Source organism: Ranitomeya imitator, chromosome 1, assembly GCF_032444005.1.
Source record: "Ranitomeya imitator isolate aRanImi1 chromosome 1, aRanImi1.pri, whole genome shotgun sequence".
Taxonomy (NCBI): domain Eukaryota; kingdom Metazoa; phylum Chordata; class Amphibia; order Anura; family Dendrobatidae; genus Ranitomeya; species Ranitomeya imitator.
Window position 1 is genome coordinate 212,040,359 of NC_091282.1, and position 20,708 is coordinate 212,061,066.

Consider the following 20,708-nt stretch of genomic DNA (forward strand, 5'->3'; position numbering starts at 1 on the left):
TAGTTTGACCCTCCCATCTCTCATAACTAGCCCTGCCAATCTCCCATTAGAATTGCACAATTACTTGTGGAACTACAGGTCCCAGAATACAACATAACTTCAGACTAACAGCGCAGAGTGTCCTCCTCTGCGACACACATACCGACCATTTATAATCCTTCTGCACTTTCTCTCACCACCACAGTTATACATCCAAGCGCATCCTGCAGTGCACACACAGCGCCCCTTAACTGAAAGATTGGTCACTGCACCACATACCTCCCCCTGTGTTCAACCCTATTGGGGTGGACACATGACATAAACCCGGGGTTCCGATACCGGGTACCCACGTCACCTTTGATAGGCCTCTCCCAGCGGTCAGTTTGACGGCCTTGGGCTTCAACTCTTGTGTCACCATCTGTCTGTGTCACCAGACCCTTTTTGGTCAACCCACTTTTCACGTGTACCCCTTCACGTGACCTTTCTTTCCATAGCTGGCTTCCCCGATTGACACGGTCATAAGTCCCACTTACAATTGAGCCGACTGTCTGGTCTGAGTCTGACCCTTTTCTACTACCGGGTCTCCCACCTGGGTCACTCAGCCATGAGCTAACATAGGAGTCACTACTTTGAACTCTTCTATTCTTTAGGGTACCTTTTCGTATCTCCATACCCTGGGTCGCCATCTTATATTCTGCAGGTGTTTATTAATCTGCAGCCGTTCCAGTCTAAAGGTACCTTCACACATAACGATATCGTTAACGATATTGTTGCTTTTTGTGACGTAGCAACGATATCGTTGAGGAAATCGTTATGTGTGACAGCGACCAACGATCAGGCCCCTGCTGGGAGATCGTTGGTCGCTGAACAAAGTCCAGAACTTTATTTCGTCGCTGGATCTCCCGTGGACATCGCTGGATCGGCGTGTGTGACACCGATCCAGCGATGTCTTCACTGGTAACCAGGGTAAACATCGGGTAACTAAGCGCAGGGCCGCGCTTAGTAACCCGATGTTTACCCCGGTTACCAGCGTAAAAGTAAAAAAAAAAAAACAGTACATACTTACCTACCGCTGTCTGTCCTCGGCGCTCTGCTTCTCTGGTCTGGCTGTGAGCGTCGGTCAGCCGGAAAGCAGAGCGGTGACGTCACCGCTCTGCTTTCCGGCCGCTGTGCTCACAGCCAGACCAGAGAAGCAGAGCGCCGAGGACAGACAGCGGTAGGTAAGTATGTACTGTTTGTTTTTCTTTACTTTTACGCTGGTAACCAGGGTAAACATCGGGTTACTAAGCGCGGCCCTGCGCTTAGTTACCCGATGTTTACCCTGGTTACCCGGGGACTTCGGGATCGTTGGTCGCTGGAGAGCTGTCTGTGTGACAGCTCTCCAGCGACCAAACAGCGACGCTACAGCGATGAACATCGTTGTTGGTATTGCTGCAGCGTCGCTTAATGTGATGGGGCCTTTAGCTGCTCTAACTCCTTCAGATACGTCACCCGGTATTCAAGAAGCATTCAAATGATCCTGAGGCTATCTACTGAGCCAATTACAACAAATGGAACCATCCCATCTTCACCAGCTACCTGGACTTTGCCAACATCCCTTGCCAAGATGGGCATCTGCAGCTCCGCCTTGTTATAACTCGGGCATGGCTGCTGTATGTCTCTGACCTGTAACTTCTCCTCTGGCAGAAGACCTCTTACTGCTTCTCGGAGCACTACCACATTTTTGCCTAAGGCCTTATTCACACTGTGTCATACTGTCAGGTGACCTCTCAGCTCAGAGACGTCCTTCTCCAGCTCATCCAACCTGTGCTCCGCCATTTGTATCAGGGCCTTTTCTTGTTCAACATGCCCTTTTAGTGTTTTTAATTTGGCCTGTAAATTTGCCACCATTTGCTTCTCATGAGATAACCCTTTAGTGAGTTCCTGGAACCCCTGTGCTTCCTTCGCTACAAGCCGGGCCTTGACTGCTGAGAGCTCGGACTCCACATGATGCACCTGATCCAGCTGTGCGGAGTTGGCGACTTCCATACTCGCCAACTTCAAACTTTCCTTTGCCAGCTGTTGACAGACCTTTTCACGCTCTTTTTCCAAGCTTCTGCCTGGCGAAAGCTGTCGGTTTGCTCTTTTTAAGTGCACATTTCCTTGGTCAGCTTGTCAACTTTATCCTCTAGTTGTCGGGTGATAGCGGTCAAATTAGACAGCTTCTCCGAGGGTGCAATTTGTTCAGCCCCTTTTCCTCTTTTACGTCTCTGGCAACCGGAGGAAGTTCTGCTATTTATACGAGAGTCAGTTTTACTGCCCTCTTTTCCGCTTTCGTCACCATCTGAATGGGAGTCACCACCACCCAATCGGGCATCCGGGAACCAGCAGTCCCCACCCAAACAGGTCACATTTTCTGGCATGGCTGCCACCGCTTTCATGACTTCAGCCTGTGGAGCCCTGTCATTTCTTTGTGTCAGTCCCTCTGATAGCAAAGCATCATACTCTGCTCTAGCGCTTGTTACTGGCAATGACATGTCACAGTCACCCCCAGAGTCAGTCTCACACAATACAACATGGTGAACCTTCCAGTTGCTCTTTAACCGGGTGTCAGCTTCAGAGGCTTTATTAACCAAGTCACATACAGTCTTCTTGGGGTACACATCAGGTGAAATGTCTGTAAGTTGGGCAGACGCTCCCTCCCCACTGGTCAACCTGACATTTGACCCTTCAACTTTGGGAGGAATAAATGCTTTAAGGTACGCAACCTCACAAGCCGAGAACCCTCCATTCTCCTACTGTAGAGAAACTACTCTCTCCCACATGTCCATGAACAGCCCCGAGTCCCGGCCAATTACCACCGGACAGGGTAAATTTGAGACTATGGCAACATCATGTAATGCAATGTCCCTGTTTGTCTTGAGGGTCACCCTGGCCACTGGATAGTCCTCAGTTACCCCGTGGATGCAGATAACCCCAATCTTCCTATTTGGCACTACCCAACTGCTGGGCGCAACCCTCACCAAAGTCACCGAGCTCCCAGAATCGACCATCCCAAATACCTCTTCAATGTTTATCAGAAGGGCACACACCCATAAATTCTCGCCGGGTGGGTAGCTCACATAGCAGACTGGACACACATAATTCATTTGCCCTGGACAACAGTTCGACTGCGTCACCCTTTTGAGATGTTCTGCCCCCTTTTGGAAAACCACAATTCTGCAGGACTCCACCCCCTTTTGGGCAACTACTACCTTTTGGGTTACCGCCCCATTTTGTGACTCCGCCCCTTTTTTGGCAACCATCCCTTCTCTGGGGTACACCCAACGGTACTCTCAGGCACCAGTTCACACAGTACAGGGAAAAAACACGTCTCTTTGGGTCACACTGACCCTTTAAGAGTCTGAACAAAATGTTTTTTTTTTCAACACCTCACCAGCTCCTACTGGCACTGCCACAGCTTCTGCTGTAGTCACGAACCACCGGCACCACTGGCTGCCAATCACAAGCTGCTGCTGCTGAACCTCTTGCTGCAACTGCAGCTACATTCCACAATGCACTGTACGGCTCCACCGCAGACTTCGTGGACCCACTGATCCACAGCAAGACGCTTGTCACCTTCGTGAACCCGCCGATCCACAGCAAGACGCTTGTCACCTTTGTGAACCCGCCGCTCCACAGCAAGAAGCTTGTCACCTTCGTAATCCCGCTGAGTTACAGGCATTACCGCACAAACACAATTTCTCACTGATCCCGATCAGCATAACACACGGTTGTCAGACCGTCGACTCCTCTGGCTCAGCCAGCACTGTACATGTGCTTCTTGGACCGTTTGCCCGCATTCGAGCACCAATTATAGCGTTTCCCCAACTTTGTGTCTTGGGGGACACTCGCTTGGCACGGGAATAACGCATAAAGGCACGGTTACTTCACATAAGCAGGCAATCCGGTTTATTTAAACTCTGCATAAACCAAATAGAGTACAGTCCGCTTCATTACATCCATGAAACATTATAGAACATCAGACAGTTCATATAGCAGATAGGCTTCTCTGCCATATATTATAATCCCCTTGTCCGGGGTTACCTTTCAGGAGTTTCACTCCTCACACTGACTTCACGTCAGTCCCAGGTCCTCAACACAGACCGTCCATGTCCACGGTCTCTAGGTGCTTCCAGGACGTCTCCACTCCCAGGAGACTCCAACATTTACCGTCCAGGACCTACAGCACACAGGCCACTCAGTGCCAAAACCAAACCATTTGCTATTCAGGAATTCCCAGGATTCCAACACAGGCTTCCAGGGCCTTGCAATTGGACTATTCAGATCTAAACACAGGAACCTTGTGACCCACACCCTGGTCACATTACATACCTGTAACCACTCCCCTGGGTGGGAGTGTGGCTGTGTGTGGCTAGTTTGACCCTCCCATCTCTCATAACTAGCCCTGCCAATCTCCCATTTGAACTACACAATTACTTGTGGAACTACAGGTCCCAGAATACAACATAACTTCAGACTAACAGCGGAGAGTGTCCTCCTCTGTGACACACATACCGGCCATTTATAATCCTGCTGCACTTTCTCTCACCTCCACAGTTATACATCCAAGTGCATCCTGCAGCACACACACAGCGCCCCTGGCTGTAAGATTGATCACTGCACCACAATACATACATACAACATACTACATACATACTACATACATACAACATACATACAACATACATACAACATAATAATAATAATAATAATAATTTTTATTTATATAGCGCCAACATATTCCGCAGCGCTTTACAAATTATAGAGGGGACTTGCACAGACAATAGACATTACAGCATAACAGAAATACAGTTCAAAACAGATACCAAGAGGAATGAGGGCCCTGCTCGCAAGCTTACAAACTATTAGGAAAAGGGGAGACGCGAGAGGTGGATGGTAACAATTGCTATAGTTATTCGGACCACTCAGACACTCAGGACGAGTGGTGGATGCCGCGTTCGCACAGCACAGCACCGGTGCCAAGTGTAGCCTGCTATTTATAGCTGTACCAGCCACAAGCAGAGGGATTAATCTCCTATTAGAACGTCAATCTATGAAATACTCTAAGAGAGGTACATAGATGAAGGTCTAACCTGAGACCGAAACGTCAATATTGTAGGTACTCTCTTTCAATTAAATCTCACTTTCATTTGACCATGATGTTGATTAATGAACATAAAGAAAAAAACGGGAAAAAAATGGCTTGGGCTCCCGCGCAATTTTCTGTGCCAGAGGGGGAAAGCCGAAGGCCGGGGGCTAATATTTGTAGCCTAGGAAGGGGTTAATACCCATAGCCCCTCCCAGGCTATGAATATCAGCCCACAGCTGTCTGCATAGCCTTTACTGCCTATTAAAATAGGGGGACCCCCCAAAAATTGGTGTGGGGTCCCCCTATATTTTATAGCCAGATTGGCTACGCAGGCAGCTGCAGGCTGATATTCATAGCCTAGAGAAGGGCCATGGATATTGCCCCCCCCGGCTACAAATACCAGCCTGCCGCCGCCCCAGAAATGTCACATCTGTAAGATGCACCAATTCTGGCACTTAGCCCCTCTCTTCCCACTCCTGAGTAGTGGTAGGATATGGGGTAATAAGGGGTTAATGTCACCTTGCTATTGTAAGGTGACATTAAGCTGGGTTAATAATGGAGAGGCATCAATATGATGCCTATACATTAGTAATAATAGAGTAGTGAAAGAGTTAACAACAAAATAAAGACACAGCCAGAAAAAAGTATTTTATTATTCTTAATTTCACCATACTTACCATACTTCAGCGCCTGCAAAAAGTGTAAAATAATAAACTGTATACTCCCTGTCCAACGCAGTAATAACGAGAGTCCCACAACGATCTCCCCTATAGAACAGTGACATCGAGTGATCTCACTGCTCTATAGAGGACCTCCAGTGACACACTGACAGGAGACAATGGCTCCTGCAGTGCATCACTGAGAGGTTACTGTAGTTCACTGGTCTCACTTTATGGCAATTGCTGCGTGGGAACTTTCTCACACAGCAGTGCCAAAATTGAGACTAGGGACTTTTTACAGTCGCGGAGGAATACAGTGCAGAAGGATACCTTCCTCCCATCATTGTATTTCTGGAGCCTCTAGAGAGCGGTCGCAAAAGCTGATGCTGCTGCTTTCCATGGGAGATCGTCATGGGACACTCGTGGATTTCTGCAGATCAGGGAGTATATTGTTTGTTTGTTATTTTAATATTTTTTACAGATGACACTGGCTTCGGGGAACAAAGTGACAAGTGATTGTGAGTATGTAATCTATGTTATATGTACTGTATGTCTATATGTATGTATTGTATGTAATGTATGAATGTATTATATGTATGTAGTATGTATGTATGTTGTATGGATGTTGTATGTAGTATGTATGTAGAATGTATGTGGTATGTATGTAGTATGTATGTATGTTGTATGTATGTTGCATGTAGTATGTATGTAGTATGTATGTTGTATGTATGTAGTATGTATGTATGTTGTATGTATGTATGTAGTATGTATGCATGTGTGTAGTATGTATGTTGTATGTATGTATGTAGTATGTATGTAGTATGTATGTTGTATGTATGTAGTATGTATGTTGTATGTACTGTATGTAGTATATAGTATTTTGTATGTATGTATGTAGTATGTATGTAGTATGTTGTATGTAGTATGTATGTAGTATGTTGTATGTAGTATGCATGCATGTAGTATGTATGCATGTAGTATGTATGTAGTATGTTGTATGTATGTATGTAGTTTGTTGTATGTATGTTAGTATGTAGTATGTATATAGTATGTTGTATGTATGTATATAGTATGTATGTAGTATGTAGTATGTATGCAGTATGTATGTAGTATATAGTATGTTGTATGTATTTATGTATGTTGTATGTATGTAGTATGTTGTATGTAGTATGTATGTTTGTGGGGTTTTTTTACATTCAACACATTAGCCGGATGATGGGACTACTACTGTCCCATCATTGGCTAATGTGTCAATCACTGTCATTGTAGCAGGCATAGCCCGATGCCTGCACACAGACACAAAGACCCCCGAGAGGCCCGTACAGACCCCCCGCAGGCCTGCACAGATCCCCGAGAGGCCCGTACAGACCCCGGCAGGCTCGCACAGACCCCTGAGAGGCCCGCACAGACTCCCCATGGTCCCACACAGACCCCGCCCGCACACACAGACATGCAGTCTCCGCACACGCACCACCTACACTCCATTATAGTGCATCATTGATGACATCATTTCAGCAGTCTATCACAGCCTTGCCATTAGTTAACATGCCTAACATGCCTAACAGGATGTGCCCACACTTCTTAGGATCCTCATTGGCTGCATAGAATCAAACTGGCTCATTGCATTATGAGAACTTCCGATTTCGGTATTCGATATTGTAAAAGTATCGGAACTCAGTATCGGAACTCCGATACAGCGAATATCGGCCGATACCTGATATTGCTCACACTCTCCCTATGCTGGCACTAGCTGTGTTCTGGATGCAATGTGCAGAGAATGGCAGTAGCAGAGCTTATATAGAGCCTATGAGACATAAGCTATGACTGATCTATGATGCTGTGCGGCCAGCCAATCATAGTAATGCCACAACCAAGATGGCTGCGGCATTACTGTGATTGGCTAACATGCTGGGCGGAAGATCCGAATATTGCGAGGCAAGTAGTGAAATACTCGCTATGTTACGAGTACCGTGAGTACCGCATTACTCATCAAGTACCGAATACTTGTGAATATACTTGCTCATCCCTAATAATCTCTAATCATGAGTATATTAACATCAAAAGCCAAACTCATTTTAAAACCAGTCGATACCAATGGCTATTTGGATTTTTTTTAGTTCACACTACTCCAAATGGTAGACAAATATTCCAACTAGTCAATTCTGTCATTAGACATAACTTTATTTCCAATACAGACTGTGTACAACAATGACAGGTTTTACTTTCCAGGGTAAAGAAAAAAGGTAACCAAAATCATTAGAACATGCAGCATATCAACGCAATCTCACTCTCACACAGGATGATTGCCTGAAAAAACAATGTTCTAAACATGGTGTTATTGATAGCACAGCGAAGTGGAAATATATCTTCATTACCACCTACAATAGAGGCCACCAATCCATCCACTGTATTCTTGAAAAATATTGGTACTTACTGAGAAAAGACCCAATATGCAAAGATCTGATGGCAAAAAGACCTAATATTGTGTTCAGAAGAAGTAGAGCAATTAAAAATTATATAGCAAGTAGTTATTTACACCCCCCAAAAAAACAACACTAATAAATGTTCCATATGTCCAAAAAATGAGGATTCTAACACTGGGATAGGTGAAGGAGGGGTGATGTTATATAATATGTGTGTACAATATTCTTTTCATGGGGATGAAGGTATAATATACGCATTCAAACTGCTAAACAGTTTGATAGATAGTGAATGGTTCCTCAGCTAGTACAACCACATTCATTAGTAATGAAAATGGGGTATAAATAGCTTATATCAAAATCATTTTATTATACACCAGATGGAGGAAAATCGCCTCCATTTTATTACAGACGGGCAGCATACTATTTGGAAGGATCACTCTTGCTTGCAACCGTTTTCCAGTGTTGTGCCTCCTTGCACACACACCACCCACGTGCAGGTGTTTTCTAGGCTCCACATTCTCATAACTAAGATTTCACATGTTTGAAGCATGATATGTGGGAAAAGGTTGAAAAGTTCCAGGAGGCCGAATACTTTCGCAATGCACTGTATCTCCTGTGTGTCCTATAGGTTTCTACCTACTTTCTTAACGACGGTGTCCAAGATGATTAACTCCATTGCAACATCTGATATAATATTATATAAGATGTGTGGTGCCCTTGTATGCAGCTGGTTCAGGAACTTAGATAAAACTATAGCTGGGAAATGTCAGCTGTAATACATAGTCAGCATCTTCCTGTGAAAGCAGCAGGTGAAGCTTCTCTTTAGCCTCTTTCCATGATTTGACATACTATTACATAATATGTTGGGTCCAAATCTGTGACTCAGGCTCAGGAGCTAAACTTGCATTGCTGCTAGTAGACACTAACTACAGTATTTACCGGCGTATAAGATGACTTTTTGACCCCTAAAAATTGTCCCAAAAGTCGGGGGTCGTCTTATACGCCGGGTACGGCGTGTGCAGGGAGCAATCCTGCATTTCAGCGTGTGGTTCCCAGGGTCTGGAGGAGAGGGGACTCTCCTTCAGGCCCTGGGATCCATATTCATGTTAAAAATAAAAAATAAAAATAAAAAACATGGATATACTCACCCTCGGACGGGCCCTTGATCACAGCGCTGCTAGCGTCTCCCTCTGTTCCTTAGAATGCGGTGAGTGAAGGACCTTCAGTGACGTCGCGGTCACATGAGCGGTCAGGTGACCGGTGTTATGACCTGGTGGTTAGGAGCACCCGGAATGACCTGATAGTTAAACCTAATACAGGACGAGCTCTAGGATGTGGGAGCTCTGCTGACCGCAAGCCCTAATCCTATCACACACACTAAAAATAGCCGTGGAGCGCTCCTGACCAGACCTAGGCGCCTCATCACAGCCTAAGAACTATCTAGCCCTAGAGATAGAAAATAAAGCCTACCTTGCCTCAGAGAAATTCCCCAAAGGTAAAGGAAGCCCCCCACATATATTGACTGTGAGTAAAGATGAAAGTAACAAATGCAGAAATGAAACAGGTTTCAGCAAAGGGAGGCCAGACTTACTAAATAGACAGAGGATAGGAAAGGTAACTTTGCGATCAGCACAAAAACCTACAAAAGACCACGCAGAGTGTGCAAAAAAGACCTCCACACCGACTCACGGTGCGGAGGGGCCACTCTGCATTCCAGAGCTTCCAGCTAGCAAGACAAAATCATGAAAACCAGCTGGACAAGAAAACAATGAACAAATAATGACTATCAGGAACTTAGCTTCTGCAGGAGAAGGCAGATCACCAGAGAGATCCAGGAGCGAACTGAACCAATGCAAAAACATTGACAGCTGGCATGGAGTAACGATCTGAGGGGAGTTAAATAGAGCAGTCAACCAAAGGATAAACCACATCACCTGTGTAAGGAACCTCAGAAGCAGCAGCTTCACTCACAGCCACCAGAGGGAGCCTATAGACAGAACTCGCCGAAGTATCATTCACGACAACAGGAGGGAGTTCGACAACAGAATTCACAACAGACCGGTCACCTGAACGCTCATGTGACTGCGACGTCACTGAAGGTCCTTCACTCACCGCATTCTAAGGAACAGAGGGAGACGCTAGCAGCGGTGACAGCCAGGGCCCGTCCGAGGGTGAGTATATCCATGTTTTTTATTTTTATTCTTTATTTTTTACATGAATATGGATCCCAGGGCCTGAAGGAGAGTCTCCTCTCTGCCAGACCCTGGGAACCACACGCCGTATAAGATGACTGGGTGTATAAGATGACCCCCGTCTTATACGGCGGGCATATCCCAAATTCCATATTTTATATGGAAAAGTTGGGGGTCGTCTTATACGCCCAGTCGTCTTATACGCCAGAAAATACTTTATGTTATTTTCGCCAACATCTGCCTCTAACAGCAGCAGGTGGAGCTGATCATCGCCTGCTGCTGATAAATTATTAACCCTCTTCCCGACATACTGTATGACATGCAGATAGGTCATATGCTGTGTCCCTGATGAGGTCGCAACATTCCCAACAGATGATGGCTGTGTTATTCATCCATCATACGCCTCCAACAGTCGTGACATTTAATGCACTTTGGCAGGCGGGTGTATCATTCAGTTCTCCCATTGGTGAGCCTATCACGTGAACTAGGGGTGCAGATGAGTTGTCATAATAACAGGGGGGGGGTCTGCTGAAGACCTCTATTCTTGTCATGATGGTTCTCCTGTTTAAGCCAGCTTGTAGCTGGCATTCATCGGATACCATGATTTTCCCTATACATAGCAGTGCTGTGTATATCAGAAGTGATCAGACAATGACAGGTTCAATTTCCCTTAGGGGACTAAAAAGTAAAGTAAAAGTTAAAAAAGAAAGAATAAAACGTAAAATCACCCCCCTTTACAAACAAATAAATTTAAAAAATTGGTCCATAATCTATCAAAATCTAAAATAAATTATTCTGATCAGTAAACGGCCTCATGAGAAAAAACTTATAAACATTACTGTTTTTTAGCCACCACAACACTGCAGTAAAATGCAATAATGGGCTATTAAAGTATTCTATCTTCTCAAAAATTGTATCAATTAAAATGTCAGGTCAGTGCACTAAAAATAAGCCCTCGCACTGCTCCATATCCTAACAAGTAAAAATGTTACTAGTCACGGAAATTGGCAGCACAAGAGAATTCTTTTTTGCTTTACAAATTTCTGAATTTCTTTTCACCCCTTAAAAAAAATGAAAAAGCTATGCATGTCTGGAATCTGCATAATGGTACTGACCTGGAGAGTCGTAAGCAAAAAACAATTGTGGAATTTCACTTTTTTTTCGCATTTTTAACACACTTCAAATTTTTTACCTGCTTTCCAGTACATCACATGATCAAATTTGAATTAACGCCTCAAAAAATAGCACTCACACGGCTATGAAAAAAAGGTTTTGGCTCTTGGAAGAAGCTGAAGCAAAAATGAAGATTAAAAAATAGAAATTGATCAAGGTGTGAAGGGGTCAAAGGGAAAATGCAGGGTTAATCTACAGATTAGTAGTGTTCTAAAGTTCTGTGACTGCTGCACTGAAAGCCCCGCTATCAGGAGGAAATGAAGTGCAACCGAGCCTCAGGACTGGCTGACAGCTGGATCAGCAATGCATCATCAATACAATGCCAGCTGGCAGTCTGGTTCAACCCCTGCCCATGTTTTGGGCGGTGACTAAAGCCACACCAGCTGCACCCCGATGACTAAAAGCCAGAGGCTGCTAAAAGGTATAAAGTTAATTTTCCTCACTGTAGCCGGTCTTTTAGTGCGGCGGGTGCATAACTTTAGGACGCTATTAACCTGCAGATTAATATATCTGCACTTTTAACCCATTACTTGCCAAATTAAAATTCTTACAAGTACGGATTTTTCAGAAAAGGGCATCCCAATATTCAATTAAAAATGACAATGACATGATTTTCTATTTTGAAAATATTCATTTTACAAACACAACACAAAAAATTGGACCTAATTATAAAAATTATAAAATCTTAGTTGCTAGAAGCTAAAGATTAGGCGTCCCAAAAAAGGACATTGGTAGATAATGGGTTAAATTGTTTTTGACATGACAGGTTTTCTTTAAATTCCTCTGTCAATCTCTGTATGTTATTGTATGTATTGCTATTCTGTAGATAAAAGGTGGGCCTTCAAAATGATTTCCACTGATGGACCCTTGTACTCCAGTCTGATTCAGAGTGCAAAAAAAACTTATTTTTCATCCTTGTAATTGTAGGAGTTTCTAAAGTCAGAATAATATTGGTTATTTGCAGAAAATAAAAAGCGAGAATTGTTTTTCTATGGATTACATCCTTAGTTAAATATTATGAACTAAACACTTATGACCAAGACGATTATTTTGCTGTTACGGCAAAGTATAAGGGTATGTGCACACGATGCGGATTTTGCTGCGGATCCGCAGCGTTTCGGCAGCTGCGGATCCGCAGCAATTTCCCATGAATTTACAGTACAATGTAAACCTATGGGAATCAAAAAACGCTGTGTACATGCTGTGGAAAAAAAAAGCACGGAAACACAGCGGTTTACATTCCGCAGCATGTCACTTCTTTCTGCGGATTCCGCAGCGGTTTTACACCTGCTCCAATAGAAAATTCCAAAGACATACTGATAGGAATTCTAGATTGTGAGCCCAATCGGGGACAGTGATGATAATGTGTGCAAACTGTAAAGCGCTGCGGAATATGTTAGCGCTATATAAAAATAAAGATTATTATTATTATTATTAAATCCGCAGTTGTTAAACCGCAGTGAAAACCGCCGAAAAAACGAGATAAATCCGCAGTGGTTTTCCACTGCGGATTTATCAAATCTGCTGAAATCTGCTGCGGAATAATCCGCAGTAGACCAGAATACATGTGCACATAGCCTAAAATGAATCTTTGCTTCATTAAGTTTTCATAGTTGATTTCTTGAAAGGGTTTTTATATAGAATCTGTAGTTAATCGCTTGAGATAGATCATCGATCTAGGGATTTATTCTGATCATCAAATTTGTCCAACAATTTTTTACCTAACACAATTGGATGTGACAATTAGAAATGCTGGATTAACCTTTAAAGGTAAAAAGCTTGAACTTGATCGTCTGTTTTCATCCTTCTTAACTATGTTGCTATGTTACTTTTTATGTTAGTAATTCAAGACAGAATACTAAACAGAAAATGATAAATTGTTTTAATGAGTTTGCCCTATACATCAATCGCTGGGAGTTTAATTCTAGTGTCTTCCAATTTACAAAGACTGATATATTAAAGCTGCTAATTTATGGCTTAAGCATCATTATCTGCAAGAAAAGAGTTCAGCTTAAATATACAAAGTTAATTTACAAAGATGACTTGTCAACTCTTCTGACATGTCTATTTTAGTAAATTATTGCATTACAAAAAAATAATTATTCCCAAAAATCTATTGTTAAAAATTTGGATAATTTTACTCTTTTGTTATTTCATCTAAAAAAATTAATAAATGGTGATACCATCAACCTTGTATAAGAGATGCATGTCCACACAGTAAGCAGTTATTGGACAGTGTAGTAAAACACCCACACCTGGCAATACCCAATTTTTAATCTATAACAGAGGAATAACATAACAACAAATACATTTTGAGAAAAATTGCTCCAGAATTGTTATTTTAGTGACTCTACAAATAAAATGTTTAACTAAATAGAATAAAGATATATCATTGTGTCAAGTTCAGGTGCATACAGCAGCAATAGAAAGTACACAGGTGCCTGAGGTGACCCAAAGTTCTTTTGCCACAATGAAGATCTCTGCTAAGATAAAAGTATAATACCAGTATTTTAAATAGCAAATGATGAATAGGGGACATGTTACCGCGGCTTCATTGAGGCGCATGGCCCATAAGCTAAATTCTAATAGATGTTTCAGAATGATAGCAAATATTGTCATTTGGTGCTGATTATAAATCTATAAACCATTGAACCCTTCTTAATAGTATGTTTCAACATTGTAAATGTTAGCTATGATATTTATATGAAATAGGTTACTGTTAAGTGACAAGGTACTGTCATGTTATATTTCACATATAGTGCTTGCCATCCATAGTCGAGTAGCGTATCCAGTAAAAGATGTTGTCAGTTGTCTTTGGATAGGACGAGACGGTGTTTGTTCAGTAGAGCTTTCAGTAACATTACCACCTAACCCACATACACCTCGAACACCAAGTCTATTCCCCTTTCAATCATGATCTCGCTACAACTCATATTGGATGTTCCCGTCCCCTCTTTTATCCAGCTGTTTCACAATCCTAGGACCAGACCTGTCAGTCACCTGTCACTAAATTAATAATCAGTGTTCATTTGCCTGAATCACACCATTAGCAGAAAGGATTCAGATTCAGAAATGTGCGTTGATGTCTGGACCACGCTATTATCAGAAAGGATTTAGGTTCAGAAATATGGCCTGGTGTCTCTTGACAACACTATTAGGAGAAAGAGTTTAGATTTGAAAATGTGTCCTCGTGTCTGGCACACACAATAAGCACAAACAATTTGGATTCTGAAATATGGTTTGGTCTCCAGGTCGCACTATCACCACAAATGATTTAGATTCTGAAATGTGGCCTGATGTATGGCCCATGCTATTAGCAGAAAGAATTTAGATTCAGAAATGTGAACTCCAGGCTGGACCACATAATTAGCACAAACGATTTAGATTCTGAAATGTGGCCTGGTGTATGGCCCACTCCATTAGCACAAATAATTTAGATTCTGGAAGGACAAATTCACAAACGATACTATCTATCTGAACTATCTGACTACTTGCAGCAGCTGGAGAAGCCTCTCTCCGCTGTTACACTGACAAAATGGCACAAAAAACATGTCTGCTTTTTTATGGACAGGGACTTGTGACTTTAGCAGCCAATGATAGAAGCCCTTGTGTCTGGATGTTGTGGATGGTTTCTGTGCCCTGATTGGCTGCCGGGAAATCCACACATTAGGTTAATTAAAAAAAATATACAGCCCGCCTCTACTCTGACCTCTTCGCACCCTCTGCCCTCATCAAACATGTCCCCCTTTCTCATCATACAGCACCACTATCCTAGCCAATGTCCAAATAAAAGCATTAGTGGAAAATCAATCATTTACTGAACTTTGGCTGAATTTTGGCTATTTTGAGAAAAATGCCCAGCAGTCCGAACACAAATCCGAATGTGCAAAGTTCGTTCTGAATTTGAGATTGGCGATCCTTTTATGAACAAGTTTGCTTATCTCTATTCAAAGGTGCAGAAATGATAGCGAAAATCTACCTAAAAAACTCACCAAATACTCGTCATGAGTATGTAGTCTAAAGCTAGATTGGCTTACTTTTCTCGGCCATTCAGGCCAAATAAAAAACTGTATTGTAACTGTTCATACAATGGTATGTAGCATTGGCTTACCTTCACGCTTCCCATCCTTCCCTCCCTTGACAGGGACGCTTGCTCATTCACCATCCTGGCCCTCATTCTACGTGTCCTCCTCCTGCTGCTTCTGCTTCTCAGAGTCTGCATCACACCTGGCAGATCACCATCCTCTGTTCATAGGGTATGAGCAAGCTCCCAATTTTTTAAAGAGACATTGTGCACCATTTTTAAAAGTGTCCCTGGCCAATGGCTGGGAGACACTTATTATTCATGGCACCTCCACCTGTTGGGAGGTACCTGAGCAAAGTGTTACGTCAGTAATCTGCACGTTTGCTAGTTCTTAGGTACCCTGTACCTGCCAATACCTGTCTGTACCTGTCTGCTTGTGCTTGATCTGGGCTCCTGTATTCCAGCCATGCCCACTAGCACCTGCCCGCATGTATATCAGCTGTGCCAGTCTGTATGTCAGCTGCGTCTGCCATGCCTGTCTGCACTTGCTGTGTCTGCCTGTTTAAGAGCCGCACAAAGAATGGTGTAAAAAGTAAATAAAGCCAACTCTTCATCTTCTGTTAATTTGCTCATTCTGTTTACCAAAGACTGCAGTATCGCTCGGCTGACATTTATCCTGCGCTCTACAATGAATGCTTACACCTGGGTTTCCATGTAAATCTCTGAAATAGGTGATTCAGGTGAATCCCCCAGTGGAAGATTCCCTATAATAAGGCATATAGGGATACTGTAGATGCTGTCTGGCCTATGATAATATGGTGTCCGCCTTTTTAAGCGTGCATAAATGCACAGTTCATCACAGTTTTGTGCACCTCTGAAAAGATGGACACCACTGAGAAAAGACCAGATGGAATCCAAAGAAACTCTGCTGGCTCATTATAGTGAATGGGTCCCTTGGAGGTTTTGTGTCTGAATCACATTATTTGGAGATGTAGCTGGAAACCCCAATGTAAATGCTCAGCGTAGAGCACAGGATAAATGTGATCCCAAATATTATGTAAAGTTTTCTAAAAAAAAGTGTCAACTCAAACCACCCTACTGGTAGTACAAAGGCTCTGGAAAAGTGCTATGGCTCCATGGCTCCCAAAGTAAATCTAGCAACCCTTCTGAACCCCATAGAGTGTCTAAACCACATTTAGTGTCCATTTGTTTGGCATTTCTGTAGTGATGAGAGCCTACCTAATTTATGCATGCATGTCTCCAGAAGCATGAGCCTATCCACAATATATGGGCACTACAATGTGCTGGGCACTACACTGGCAGATTTGCAATTTTCACTCAGCAACATTCACTGCTGCTTACTTCTGACAAACACCCATGGAGTCAAGATCGTCACTACACCTGTAGATAAATTCCCAGAGCGGTGCAATTTCCAAAATAAGGTCATTTGAGGGGGAATTCTGCTTTTATGGAACTTACAGGCTCTGTATATAGATCCCGGAAAAAAGTTTATGATAATTTTCTCTCCAGTCAAAAAGCTCCCTGTCCCTCCTGAGTCTCGCCGTGCGGCTATGCAGTACTGTACAGCCACATATGGGTATTGCCACGTTCAACAGAAATTGTGTGACAAATTTTTACCCATTTCACTCTGTGACATTGTAAAATCTGGGGCTCTAACAACATTTTCCTGGCAAAAATTTTTTTTTTCATCACCGCCCAATGATGTAAGATTCTGTGACACACCCGTTATCTCAATGTGATCACTTCATCCCTAAATGAATTCATTGAGGTATGTAGTTTGTAAAATTAGGTCATGTATGGGAAATTGTTCCCATGTGACATGACACCCTCAAATTATTTCGGAAAAATGTGCACAACAATATGCCAGTCTCTCCCTTTGCACCATGTCTCTAAAGTAGTTTTCGACCATGAGGTCGAAATTTGGTAACTTACAGTGGGTACAGAAAGTATTCAGACCCCTTTAAATTTTTTCACTTCAAAAGTTCATTTTTTTCATTAATGTACACTCTGCACCCCATCTTGACTGAAAAAAACAGAAATGTAAATTTTTTGTAAATGTACTAAAAAGAAATCTGAAATATCACATGGTCATAAGTATTCAGACCCTTTGCTCAGACACTCATATTTAAGTGTACCGTCTCACAGTGGCACTTTTGTCGCTACGACGGTACGATCCGTGACGTTCCAGCGATTTCCATACGATATCGCTGTGTCTGACACGCAGCAGCGATCAGGGACCCTGCTGAGAATCATACGTCGTAGCAGATCGTTTGGAACTTTCTTTCGTCACTGGATCTCCCGCTGTCATCGCTGGATTGGTGTGTGTGACACCGATCCAGCAATGCGTTCGCTTGTAACCAGGGTAAACATCGGGTTACTAAGCGCAGGGACGTGCTTAGTAACCCGATGTTTATCCTGGTTACCATCGTAAATGTAAAAAAAAAAAAACAGTACATACTCACATTCCAGTGTCCGTCAGCGCTGTGCTGTGCTTTCACTTTACGGCCGGCAGTCAGTCAGTGCGGGAAGCAGACGGCAAGGGACAGACACCGGAATGTAAGTATGTACTGTTTGTTTTTTTTTATGCTGGTAACCAGGGTAAACATCGGGTTACTAAGCGTGGCCCTGCGCTTAGTAACCCGATGTTTACCCTGGTTACCCGGGGACCTCGGCATCGTTGGTCGCTGGAGAGCTGCATGTGTGACAGCTCTCCAGCGACCACACAACGACTTACCAACGATCACGGCCAGGTCGTATCGCTGGTCGTGATCGTTGGTAAATCGTATAGTGTAACGGTACCCTTAGTCACATGCTGTCCAGTTCCTTGTGATCCTCCTTGAGATGTTCTACTCCTTCATTGGAGTCCAGCTGTGTTTAAATAAACTGATAGGACTTGATTTGGAAAGGCACACAACTGTCTAGATAAGACCTCACAGTTCACAGTGCATGTCAGACCAAATGAGAATCATGAGGTCAAAGGAACTGGCCAAGGAGCTCAGAGACAGTATTTTGGCAAGGCACAGATCTGGCCAAGGTAACAAAAGAATTTCTGCAGTATTTAAGGATCCTAAGAGCACAGTGGCCTCCATAATCCTTAAATGGAAGAAGTTTGGGACCACCAGAAGTCTTCCTAGATCTGGCTGTCTAGCCAAACTGAGCAATCTTGGGAGAAGAACCCCCTATTATTACTTAAGGGGTCACCACGTCCTGTATTATGCACCCCTATGCTCATTTTGGACTTTTGTCCTTCATCAGGGGTCAAAATGATGAAGGACAAAAGTCCGAAACGTGCATAGGGGTGAATAGTACAGGATGTGGTGACCCCTTAAGGTAATAATCAGTACACTCTCAGCATTCCTTCTCCTTTTTGCACTGTGCACTTTGTTTTAATTTTAAACATTTTTGGTATGTGATGTTCTTCTGTATATTGATAATGATGTGACACATGCAACTTTAGTCCTTTTATATATATATATATATATATCACATATCCCGTGCATTTAGGGTTTGAATTTTTGCACTGTTGCACTTTCTCCATTTCCACTTTTTAGTACTTCTGAGCAGGGTTGAGCGAAACGGATCGTTCATTTTCAAAAGTCGCCGACTTTTGGCAAAGTCGGGTTTCATGAAACCCGACCCGACCCCTGTGTGGGGTCGGCCATGCGGTACGCGACTTTCGCGCCAAAGTCGCATTTCAATGACGCGAAAAGCGCCATTTCTCAGCCAATGAAGGTGGACGCAGAGTGTGGGCAGCGTGATAACATAGGTCCTGGTCCCCACCATCTTAGAGAAGGGCATTGCAGTGATTGGCTTGCTGTCTGCGGCGTCACAAAGGCTATAAAGAGGCGTTCCCGCCGACCGCCATCTTACTGCTGCTGATCTGAGCCTAGGGAGAGGTTGCTGCCGCTTCGTCAGAAGCAGGGATAGCGTTAGGCAGGGTCCATTAACCACCAAACCGCTTGTGCTGTAGCGATTTCCACTGTCCAACACCACCTTTTGTTTGCAGGGACAGTGGAATCTACATTTTTTTTTCCTCAGCGCTGTAGCTCATTGGGCTGCCCTAGAAGGCTCCATGATAGCTGCATTGCTGTGTGTATGCCGCTGTGCAAACCAACTGCTTTTTTCAAAGCACAAATCCTCTTGTTCCTTCCTTTCTGCACAGCTATCTTTTTTGTTTGTCCACACTTTTTATTTAATTTGTGCATCAGTCCACTCCTTATTGCTGCCTGCCATACCTGGCTGAGATTAATGCAGGGAGATAGTAATTGTAGGACAGTCTCTTTTTTTTTTTTAATTCTCCCTAAAAAAATAAGTTGTGGGAGATTAAGATTGGCATTTCTGCTAGAGTGCCATGCCTGTGTGTGCCATCTCTCTCACATAGTGGGCCATAGAAAGCCTTTTTATTTTTCTGTTTTTTTTTGGGGGGGTTTATAAATTCTCCCTGAAAAAAAAACCAGTGGGAGATTAATATTGGCCTTTGGGCTTGTGTGCCAGTCCTGAGTGTGCCATCTCTCTCTCAAATAGTGGGCCATAGAAAGCCTATTTATTTATTTTTTTTTAAATTTGGTTTCTAAATTCTCCCTGAAAAAATAACAAAAAACCGTGGGAGATTAATATTGGCCTTTCTGCTTGTGTGCCAGTCCTGACTCCTGAGTGTGCCATCTCTCTCTCAAATAGTGGGCCATAGAAAGCCTATTTATTTTTTTTATTTGGTTTCTAAATTCTCCCTGAAAAAATAAAAAAAAACAGTGGGAGATTAACCCCTTTACCCCCAAGGGTGGTTTGCACGTTAATGACCGGGCCAATTTTTACAATTCTGACCACTGTCCCTTTATGAGGTTATAACTCTGGAACGCTTCAATGGATCCTGGTGATTCTGACATTGTTTTCTCGTGACATATTGTACTTCAAGAGAATCGTAAAAATTATTTGATAGTACCTGCGTTTATTTGTGAAAAAAACGGAAATTTGGCGAAAATTATGAAAATTTCGCAATTTTCCAACTTTGAATTTTTATGCAATTAAATCACAGAGATATGTCACACAAAATACTTAATAAGTAACATTTCCCACATGTCTACTTTACATCAGCACAATTTTGGAACCAAAATTTTTTTTTGTTAGGGA